Source organism: Phoca vitulina, unplaced genomic scaffold (assembly GCF_004348235.1).
Source record: "Phoca vitulina isolate PV1807 unplaced genomic scaffold, GSC_HSeal_1.0 scaffold14, whole genome shotgun sequence".
Taxonomy (NCBI): Eukaryota; Metazoa; Chordata; class Mammalia; order Carnivora; family Phocidae; genus Phoca; species Phoca vitulina.
The window spans coordinates 3,969,678-3,979,605 of NW_022589717.1; the positions used below are offsets into that span (position 1 = coordinate 3,969,678).

Consider the following 9,928-nt stretch of genomic DNA (forward strand, 5'->3'; position numbering starts at 1 on the left):
GCAGATATCATCCGATGGAGTGCTACATACTGCTTTGTGGATTGATTTGTTTATGGCTGTCCTTCCATGAGAATGTAAGCTCCACAAGGGGTGGGACTTTGTTTGGTTCACTGTTGTATCTAGAATAGTGTCTGATATGTGCTGGTGCTTAAAAACTGAAAAATTAAATAAAAAAAATAATGTACAACCTAGAGTTCTTTCAAAGTTCTTGAAAGGACATGGTCTGATCCTACTTACCAACATCTTCAATGAAGAGATGTAAAACATCCTAGGCTTGCTTCACCATTTGTCTTGGGAGCATTAGCTGAGTGCTTCAAAAGACAGCTGAGAAATAGAAATCTCCAGACTCATCAAGTTGTATCCATTAAATATGTATAGCTTTTTGTATGTCAGTCATACCTCAATAAAATATTTTTAAAAAAATCAAAGTATACTATACTGTTTTATACGTAAGGACTAGAAAAATTGTAATTGTAAGTACTTCCTCCATATGTGACTATTGACAAAGAACACAGTTATGGAAATTTTCTAGTTGTAGGTGTATAATGGTTTTTACTATATGTTTTGTGTATATACAAAAATTTAAATAGAAAATCCTAAAATACTTACTGAAATAAAAATGAAAAAAATGGACTAAATGTAAATAAAATGGAAAATGAATAAATATGGAATGGAAATATGGAATAAATGGAATAAATATCTGTTGAAATTATTATCCATATTTTTTTCTATAGTTTATGCTTTAGAATACAATTTAACTTTTTAAGAATAGTAATGAATTCTGGATTTTTTGTTGTGTCATATACAGGACTAGATTCTTTTTTTTTAATTTTATTTATTTGAGAGACAGAAAGAGCACGAGCAGGCATGGAGGGAGGCAGGGGAGGGGCAGAGGGAGAAGCAGACTCCCTGCTGAGCAGGTAGACAGATGACAGGACACCACCTGGATTTCAAGACCCTGGTGTCATGAGTTGAGCTGAAGGCAGATGCTTAACTGACTGAGCCATCCAGATGCCCCTGGGACTAAATCCTATTAATGTTCAGATAATTATGTCTTAGTGCCAACTACTATATGTATTTTAAATAAAAATAAGCTAAAATATGAATTGATAAAGTAGCTAATGGTATCATTATGAAAAAAATTTTAGGTATGTGTTAAGTGATGATAGCTAGATATAGTCATTTTAAAAAGTAGCCAAAGCCCTCTCCTGCCACCTTCCCCTCTCTTCCTCTGTGCTGCCTGTGGAGGTGGCAGCCATCTGTTACTGGGCGTCATGACTGCCCTGGTGAAGCCCAAGATCATTAAAAAGAGGACCAAGAAGTTCATCCTGCCCCTGTCAGACTGATATGTCAAAATTAAGAGCAACGGGTGGAAACCCAGAGGCATTGACAATAGGGTGCGCAGAAGATTCAAGGGCAAGATCTTAATGGCCAACACTGGTTATGGGAGCAACAAGAAAACAAAGCACATGTTGCCCAGTGGCTTCCAGAAGTTCCTAGTCCACAACATCAAGGAGCTTGAAGTGCTGCTGCTGTTCAACAAATCTTACTGTGCCGAGATTGCTCACAGTGTCTCTTCTAAGAACCACAAAGCCATCGTGGAAAGAGCAGCCCAGTTGGCCATCAGAGTCACCAATCCCAATGCCAGGCTGCACAGTGAAGAAAATGAATAGACAGCTTTGTGCAAGTCATACTTGTGTTAATAAAGCCATAAAACTACAAAAAATAAAAATAAAAAATAAAAAAATAAAAAGTATCCAAAAAGTGTCGATTAATCCTTCTATGTTATGAAGGAAGGAATGTTCTACTGAAAACTAAAATGATAGGCCCTTTGCTTTATCTTATTCAACAAAATTTAGATGAGTTTGTAGTTGAAATTTTCACTAAACTTGGAGATGATGCATGTAATAACGGCTAATGTTTTTATTGCTCCCTCTATGCTGGGTGCTATACTTTACTTCAGTTGATCTCTTATTAGACTTATTATGTTGCATTACATGTGGGGAAACTGAATCTCATTTAGGTTAACTGGACTACCCAACCTCATACAACCAGTAAGTGGCAAAGTTGAGGGCAGAATCCTATTTGACTAGACCCCACAGAACATCCTTGTAAACACTACTCCAAGAAGCTTCTTATGGAAGGTAATAGCTCTCCCTGAAAGCAGAGACTGAGAAAGAAAGTAGAAGCAAAAGGGGTGCCTGGGTGACTCAGCTGGTTAAGCATCTGACTTCGGCTCAGGTCATAATCTCAGGGTTCTGGGATTGAGTCCAGCTTCCTACTCAGTGGAGAATCTGCTTCTCCCTCTTCCTCTGCCCCTCCTCCCACTTGTGTGCACATGCTCTCTCTGTCTCTTTCTCTCCCTCTCAAATAAAATCTTTGAAAGAAGAAAGAAAGAAAGAAAGAAAGAAAGAAAGAAAGAAAGAAAGAAAGAAAGAAAGAAAGAAAGAAAGAAAGAAAAAAGAAAGAAAGAAAGAAGATTCAATTGTTCCATAGTCTATAAAGCATATTAAGTTAGGAAACCTGAGTTCAACCCTGGCTCCATTAATAACAAAGTATGATTTTAGTTCACTTAGATTTTCAGTTCTAAAAAATGGGATGATGATGTTAAATAAGGTCAATTAAATATTCTCTAGTATTCCCTGGCTCCATAGTTACATGAATTATTGTTTTTAAAAAGTTATGTGCAGGGCACCTGGCTGGTTCAGTCGGTGGAGCATGTAACACCTGATCTTGGGGTTATAAGTTCGAACCCCATGTTGAGTGTAGAGATTAATTAAAAATAAAATCTTAAAAAAAATAAAAGTTATGTGTAATACATCATAGTGACTTACATTGGCAAAAGAAATCTGAGTGTTTACATAATCACATGTTTAATATGAGTCAATTGACTATAAACTGGTTGCTCAAAATCAGTAAATCTTTAGAATTCATGAATATTTGGATTATATCTAGAAAACAAGAAATGATGGTCCCATGAATTGTGCATGGCTCAGACAGTACTTTCAGTGTCCATTAAATTCTGGACCTAAGAAAATTGGTGATCTATAATATGTTGAGCTAAAATTTCAAGAGCCAAGTCAGGATACAGGATTCAGGTGGGACTGGTCCAGAACTATGAAGGTGTGATGATTAATTTTATGGGTTGACCTGATTGGGCCACAGGGTGTCCGGATATTTGACTAAGCTATATTTAACTATTTCTGGTGTGCCTTTGAAGGTATGTCCAGATGAGATTAACATTTGAGTTGGTAGACTATATAAAGCAGATTGCCCTCCCTAATGTGGATGGGACTCATCTAATTTATTGAGGGCCTAAGTAGAATGAAAATCAGAAGAGAGGGAATTTGTCTCTCTGCCTTCCTGCTTGAGCTGGGTCATCAGTCTTGGTCTTCTTCTACCCTGGGACTGAGACTTACACCATCAGCTCCACTGTTCTCAGGCCTTCATACCTGGACTGGAACTATACCCACCATTTCCCTGGATCTTCAGCTGACAGACATCAGACTGTGGGACTTCCCTACCTCCATAAATACATGAGCCAATTGCTCATAGTAAATCTATAGATGATAGATAGATAGATAGATAGATAGATAGATAGATAGATAGATAGATAATAGATGTTAGATAGATAGATGATAGATAGATAAATGATAGATAGATAGATGATAGATAGATAGATAGATTGATGAGATACACATAATTCTTATTGGTTCTTTTTCTCTGAAGATCCCTGACTAATATAGAAGATGGTCAATAAAGTAGAACTATACATTAAATCTGGTATCCAAAAAAGGTTTCATCCAAGTGGACCAAGACTTTACAAACCCAGAGTCAGTCTTCTCTTTCCCACCAGAGCCATGCCTGGAATGGTGCACACATGGAAAACACGATAATTCAAAATGTAAAAGGAAGGAAAGAGGAAAGGAAAGGACGGGAAAAGGGAGAGGGGGAGAAGAAGAGGCCAAAAGGGAGGGGCTAAAATGAAAATAAAGAATAAATTGCCTAGGGAATAAAAGAAAAGAAAAGAGGAAAAAAGGAACAGAACAAGAGGAGGTTAGTAGTATTGGCAGACAGCTCAGCATATACCATATGCTTTGGCTCTAGAACAATAGATGCCAGAGACAGCTCCTTGCCTGAAGAGAAATGCTGAGGGAAGGCAGGCGGTCTGAGAGGAAGGAAACTTTTTCATAAGCGTCAGTACAGATTATTCCAAATTTTCCCATGACATAGAGGTTATGGATATGTTTTTCTAATAGCAAACTTAATTGCCAAGGAAAGAAAATATTCTTTATATGTAAAAGATAGACGAAGACACAAAGTTGCATTCTCTTCTTTAAAAATATCTTAGGGATTTTCCATAGTTTGGCTATTGTGGACATTGCTGCTATAAACATAGAGGTGCACGTACCCCTTCGGATCCCTACATTTGTATCTTTGGGGTAAATACCCAGTAGTGCAATTGCTGGATCATATGGTAGCTCTATTTTCGATTTTTTGAAGAACCTCCATATTGTTTTCCAGAGTGGCTGCACCAGCTTGCATTCCTACCAACAGTGTAGGAGGGTTCCCCTTTCTCCATATCCCCGCCAACATCTGTCATTTCCTGACTTGTTAATTTTAGCCATTCTGACTGGTGTGAGGTGATATTTCATTGAGGTTTTGATTTGGATTTCCCTGATGCTGAGTGATGTTGAGCACTTTTTCATGTGATAAAGAAGATGCGGTATATATATACAAAGGAATATTATGCAGCCATCAAAAAGAATGAAATCTTGCCATTTGCAACAATGTCGATGGAACTGGAGGGTATTATGCTGAGCAAAATAAGTCAATCAGAGAAAGCCATGTATCATATGACCTCACTGATATGAGGAATTCTTAATCTCAGGAAACAAACTGAGGATTGCTGGAGTGGTGGGGGGTGGGAGGGATGGGGTGGCTGGGTGATAGACAGTGGGGAGGGTATGTGCTATGGTGAGCTCTGTGAATTGTGCAAGACTGTTGAATCACAGATCTGTACCTCTGAAGCAAATAATACATTATATGTTAAAAAAAAAAAAAAAAGAAGAAGAAGAAGAAGATAGCAGAAGGGGAAGAATGAAGGGGGGGAAATCGGAGGGGGAGACGAACCATGAGAGACTATGGACTCTGAGAAACAAACTGAGGGTTCTAGAGGGGAAGGGGGTGGGAGGATGGGTTAGCCTGGTGATGGGTATTAAAGAGGGCACGTTCTGCATGGAACACTGGGTGTTATATGCAAACAATGAATCATGGAACGCTACATCAAAAACTATTGATGTAATGTATGGTGATTAACATAACATAATAAAAAAATTTAAATTAAAAAAATAATAAATAAATAAAAATATCTTAGGGACTCCACTGGATTAGGAGATTGTGACAGGCTTCTCAGAATTGTTTCTCCCTTTTGAAAAAAAAATATTGACACTACTTATGCTACCCTGTGTGGTCTGACACGCAGAACAGCCTTTGTTAGCACTTGCATTGGGCAAGTGGGGAGCGTCACTCAGTGTAGTTACCCTAAGGCTGTGCCCAGATGGTGATCTCTGAGAAGAGCTCGGCAGGAGCTTCACAAAGCGCAGGTTTATTGCCTCCCCTTGGTCAAGAAAAACCTTGAAAGGTCCTCCACGGACTGTAGCTTCTCTAACTCTCCAATCACATCACTCCCCACCCCCACCCCCCCATCACTTCCCTTTTCCTGCAAACAGATCTGCTCCAGTTATCACACACTCAGTCGTCTTCCAAGACTCCTATGTGGAAAGCCTTTACTCTCTGTCTCTCTCAACCCACATCATCCCCCTTTTTAAAGCTTCATTCAGTATCTGTTTTCTCTAGGAGAGTGTGCTGACTTATTCCACAAGAACTAGATCACTCATAAAATGTTCACTGCTGCACCACAAATGGGCAGTCTGGATGATGTTATTTTGTCATTTTGGATACATCACACTGAATGGTTCTTGTTTCTCTGTGCTTTTCTTAGGCATAATCTCGTAAGAGAAGGAATAACTCTTATGATTTCTTTTTCTCTTCTCTTTCCTTTATCGACATCCCAAAACATGTGTGCGTGCACACACACACACACACACACTTTGTCTAGTTTAGTAATTTCATTCAGGGAAAATGAATAAATATAGGTATACAAGATTTCACTAATTCCCCCATTCCTTTCTATACTTGAGATTGTGTTCACCTCAATATAGAATTACTCTCCACTATCAAGAGGATGTTGAAGGACTATGCCATTTGACATGGTTATATGAATTAAAAAAGCATATTGGAAAAATAAGGGCCACTACTTTATTTCCCAGGAAACTGGATATGTCCTATAAGAGTAACAAAATCATATACCTCACATAGACACCAAAAGAAGTATTTTGCCTTCTCCCTAAAGTATCTAATGAGAACTGTCCCCCTGTGGTCATGTCTTCTCAAACTCTATTAGTGGATTAGAGACTCCTAGTCATTACTGCACACAATGTGGTTAATATCACATAAAATGGGAAAGCAAGTAAGTTTTCTCTAAGTTCATTGTCTAAAGTGGAAAAATTTTAAAAATAGCTTAGGGAGCATTTCTATATCATGGGCATTTTCAAATGGTTCACTCCTTCCTTAAGTGATAAATGGGGTCTAAAACAAATCAGGAAAATGTCCCACATCCATACAGATGTTAAGCATAGGAATTGAGCTTCAAATCTGGTCTTTGTACTCCACGTCCAGATCTCTCCATAATAATCACAGATGCTTCAAAAGAAAACAGAGATATATTTTCATGACACAACTAAACATAATGCTGTAGATTTTCTTGCTTAAACAAGGATGTGATAAGATGATTAGAGAAGAACCATATACAGATGGGCTGATATTAAAAAAAAAAAAAAAAAAAAAATCCAGAAGATAAAAATGTCAAACATAGAAAAAGCAAAAAAAAATCTAAGTCAGAAAGACCCAAACTTGGAAATAAATTAGGACAGTGTTTCACATTAGTCTAATAGGTGATGCTATCTCTCCCACCTTAGGAAATGAATACAGAGGATCAAAACCAAAGAAACTTCTCTCCTACCTCAGTCTGTCCATTCCTGCCAGACCCCCATGCCTGTTTCTATTGCCGCCAGCCTGCACTGGTTCAGTTGGCTGCCTCTGAAGATTGTTGATAAAGCATTACAGACAGTCCCCGGTTTACAATGGTTTAACTTACGACTTTTGAACTTTATGATAGTGCAAAAGTGATACGGACTCAGTAGAAACCATACTTCAAATTTAGAAATTTGATATTTTCTTGAGCTAATGGTATGTGGTGGGATACTCTGTCATGATGCTGGGCAGCCGTGGTGATCATGAAGGTAAACAACCTCTACACTCACAACCATTTGTGCCCATATGACCATTCCGTTTTTCGGTTTTGATACAGTATTTTATAAATTACATGAGATAGTCAACACTTTATTATAAAACAGGCATTGTGTTAGATGATTTTGCCCAACTGTGGACTAATCTAAGTGTTCTCAGCATGTTCAAGATAGGCTAGGCTATGATGTTCCATGGGTTAGATGTGTTAAACACATTTTTAACTTATGATATTTTCAACTTATTATGGGTTTATTGGGACGTAAGTCCAAGAAGATCTGTACTTGGTAAATTTACATCCTTTGTCCGCCCTAAGGAGATGGCAGAGATAACTCCCAAAGTATTTCCAGATTTCTCACCTTCTCTAGAGCCTTGATAAACTGTGTCTCATGGTATTATTAGGCTTTCTCTTGTCTTCACTAGGAACTCAGTGCAAATATTCTTCGTAGAGAATGACTTAGAGAAGATGAAATCCAGGAACGTGGTTGGCAGGGGCCTGGGCAGATGGGGGTGGGCATGGAATTATTCACTGATCCTACACACTCATAATTTTCCACATTTAAAGTAGTAGAAGTTCTGTAGGAACAATCAACTCTTCCTCTATTTTTCTGAGAAATCTTGGCTCCAAATTTAGACACTCCAGTCAGCAAAATGAAGGCCTGCAGTTAAACGGACTCAACTCTTTCTGGAAATAGCTTATTGACTCTTGGTACTGGATGATAACTGTTGGGAGGAAAGAAGGCTGGAAGGACCTCTTTCCCCTGTCAATCTCCCTGAGAACAGCTACGGTGAAGAGGAAATCCTTAACACTCTTACATTTCCAGCAACGATTAGTATTCCAACAATGATTTAGCAACTTTTATAGATTGAGGTCTGGGGAGCTGCCAGGCTGGTCCATCCCTTAATCAGCTCTGGATTTGCGGATGGTGGGGAAGGCTTGTGCAAGCCCAAGTAAGCACTTTTTATCTATCTTAAGAACAGATTGATGTAAGGTAGTTTTGAAGTGTTCTCATTCATCATTCTTCACTCTTCCCAGCTTCTTGAGGTACATGATCTGATCCCACCTAGATCTTATCATTGTCTCTAATTACTCCACTCCCCAAATCCCTGGCTCAGACTAATCACTCAGACTACACCTTTCTCTGCTTTTACTTGCTTATCCGTGACCAGCATGAGCCTTGCATGAGAACTGAGTCCTCCAGCTTTTTCATCCCTCTACTCTCTCCCTCCACACCCACCCTTCCTTCTTCCTCTTGGCATATATCGTCCATCATATCATTTCTTGACTATATCCTAAGCTCTTTTTATGTAATCAGATCTGTCTATTTTTTATTTTATAGCCTGTGGATTTTTAGTCGTGCTTAAATTCAACCTCATCTCTAGCTTGTACCTATGGTTTCCTAGATGTCCTCACAAAATGTTAATTTTACCCTTACCACTTTAATTCCTCTGAAGTTTATTTCTCTTTATTGTAAGGTAAAGGCTAATATTCTTTTCATTCAGATGGAAATTTACTTTTGCAAGCACTTATTATAGAATAACAAATTCCTTCCCAGTGAATTTAACTGCCACATGAAATTCTCATGCATCTTTGGACCTAACACTGGATTTTTTATTATATTTTACTAAGCCATTTGTCTACTACCATGTAGATACCATATTGGTCCATTTATAGTTGCTTTCTTGGATGTTCTAAGTCTAGGAAAACATGTTTTTCTATGTTATTGTTTCTTAAAATGTTCTTGGCTAATCTTTGGTATTTGTTCTCCAGGTAAATTTTAAGATTGTCTTATCCAGTTTTATGAACACATACACAAACATATATTATCAGGATTCCAAGTAATAGTTCCTTAAATATATGTCTTTGTTTTGAGGAAGTTACATTTTCTAACGTTAAATCATTCTATCTAAAACAAAAGTCTTTACGTTATGCTTACTCACAGACATGGCGCCTTTTCCTCTCCCTGCTCTTTCCTGAATCATCCGTTTTCCCTCTTTTGGGCATTATTCCCATCAATTTACAAATATTTTACTTAAGTGGTGTTGTAACTAAGGGAAGATCACCATCAAGAGGGTTGCTTTTGGGGCGCCTGGGTGGCTCAGTTGGTTAAACGGCTGCCTTCGGCTCAGGTCATGATCCCAGGGTCCTGGGATCAAACCCCACATGGGGCTCCCTGCTCAGTGGGAAGTCTGCTTCTCCCTCTTCCTCTGTCTCTCCCCCTGCTTGTGAACTCTTTCTCTGTCAAATAAATAAATAAAATCTTTTAAAATAATAAAAAAAAAGAGGGTTGCTTTTTTTCTCTGCTTTCTTCTTCTTTTTTAAAATAATATAACTCCTCCAAGGGGTGCCCAGGTGGCTCGGTCCAAGTCTTGGTTTCGGCTCAGGTCATGATCTCAGGGTTTTGAGACCGAGCTCCACATTAGGTTCCGTGCTCAGTCAGAAGTCTGCTTGAGATTCTCTCTCCCTCTACACCCCCCATCACTGCTCATGTGCTCTCTCTCTCTCTCAAATAAATAAGTAAATCTTAAAAAAATAATAATAATAATAATAAAAATCCTC

General features: G+C 38.4%; 1 pseudogene; it reads left to right on the plus strand.

Moving 5' to 3' along the window:
- Positions 1-1,274: 1,274 nt before the first annotated feature.
- Positions 1,275-1,673, plus strand: LOC116637302 (annotated as a pseudogene).
- The last annotated feature ends 8,255 nt before the right edge of the window (positions 1,674-9,928 follow it).